Here is a 1,629-nt window from a genome sequence, read left to right on the forward strand (position 1 = left end):
TTTATATGTTCCTTAAAATGACATGAGAACTAAACGTCTACAGTTGTTTTTGTTCTCAGAATGATCCAAAATTGTCTTTTTGCAGATTGGCTATATGGCGATATGTGGGATTGGTTCTAGTCCGGGTTTGGAGGGTGTTGAGAGATGGAGTTTAAGTGGGAATTTGTCAACAAGGCTGATTAGTAGGCAGTTTGTGGGAAGTCAAAGTCATGTGTGATGTTTCAGAGGAGAAGTTTTGGAGTTCAGTGTTCATCTTCGAGGAAGGTTGTTTCTCGAGTTGAATCTAAGGTTGTTTCTGTGGAGGAAGAAGAGTCAAGGCATGTTATGAGGTTCAAGATGTCTGATTTCAAGATTCTTGATCGTGTTAGCCTTGGCCTTGCTAGGCGGGTATGTTTGTGTGAAGAATTCAAATGTTTATTGGAAATTTGATGGCGGTGTTTGATTGTTTTTGTGATTTAATTGAATTGGGATTTCCTGTAGGTTGATGAGGTTGTTTTTGAAGCCATTGTGAATGATTCTAACAGGTTTCATTTCTTTTTTGTTTCCTTCTCATTATTTTCTTATGATATGTTAGACTAAGGCGTGAACTTATGATGTTTGTATTGTGAGATTGCAGCCCTTTGTATAACACAAGAGTTGTGCTAGAAAACTAGATGAAACGTAAGATCAATTGAGGAGTGAGTAACTTCTATTGCTACTGGTAGTGCTTTTGGGAACCAGCATGGTTATTGGTGATGGCATTCTAACTCCGTCAATGTCTGGTATTATTTCTTTCATACATTACATATATTTTCCATGTGAAGTTATAGATTGATTATGGTACACAGCATAATGGTATGGTTTTGTCCATAGATCTCCATCAAATTGGATATGATATGTTTTAGCTACTGCACAATGTATTAGCTTCCAAGAATTGCACAACTTTCTCTTACTTTGTCACATTTAATGCATATACAGTATGTGTTTATGTGTGTGCATGTGCATGTGTGTGTGATGGGATAAATGAGTAACATCCTTTTAATTGTTTTTTTTTTTTTTTTTAATCATAAATGAAATTGATTAGTTCTCAAACCCAGCAGCTAACATGATGGAAAGCAGAGACCATATTCGAAAGGTAATCTTTTCTTTTATAGAGTAAAAATTTGATGATTTATGTGCCAACTTAGTGTAATCTTAAAAGCACTTACTCTTTAAGTTTTCTTAATGTCTAAATGCAGTTGAATTTTTTTTTTTTTTGGTGCTTTTATGCAACCAGACTAAATTTAGTAACCCATTATTTTCTTTGAGTATAAACTCAAACTTCTTGCAGAAAGAGTTTTTCAAATAGAAATTTTAAGTTTTTAGTAAACTTTTGCGTAGAACTTAAGTTTGGATTAAAACATATGCGGATGTTTGACAAATTCTTGGATATTCATATTCATATTCATATTTGGCTAATTTGACTAACCTCTTGACTTGAGGACGAACTAAGCTCCAGCATCAAGCTCTTTGGAGAATCAATGATGCATGTTTCATTATCAATTTTTGATATATTCATGGAGCTTGGAACTACAGTTCCCATCTTTCTCTCTATGCTTGACTAAGAATTGTTCCACCTACAACAACAACCTATACACCACCTATTGAGCA

The 1,629-nt window shown here is 34.3% G+C and overlaps 1 long non-coding RNA gene across 1 annotated transcript; it reads left to right on the forward strand.

Annotated features, from left to right (window-relative positions):
* The first annotated feature begins 329 nt into the window (after positions 1 to 329).
* LOC116125126 lies at positions 330 to 722 on the forward strand. The gene is made up of 3 exons (XR_004127288.1): positions 330 to 387; positions 481 to 524; positions 617 to 722. It is a non-coding gene; the product is annotated as an uncharacterized LOC116125126 (long non-coding RNA).
* Positions 723 to 1,629: the final 907 nt, after the last annotated feature.

This window comes from Pistacia vera, unplaced genomic scaffold, assembly GCF_008641045.1.
Source record: "Pistacia vera cultivar Batoury unplaced genomic scaffold, PisVer_v2 Contig160, whole genome shotgun sequence".
Classification (NCBI taxonomy): Eukaryota; Viridiplantae; Streptophyta; class Magnoliopsida; order Sapindales; family Anacardiaceae; genus Pistacia; species Pistacia vera.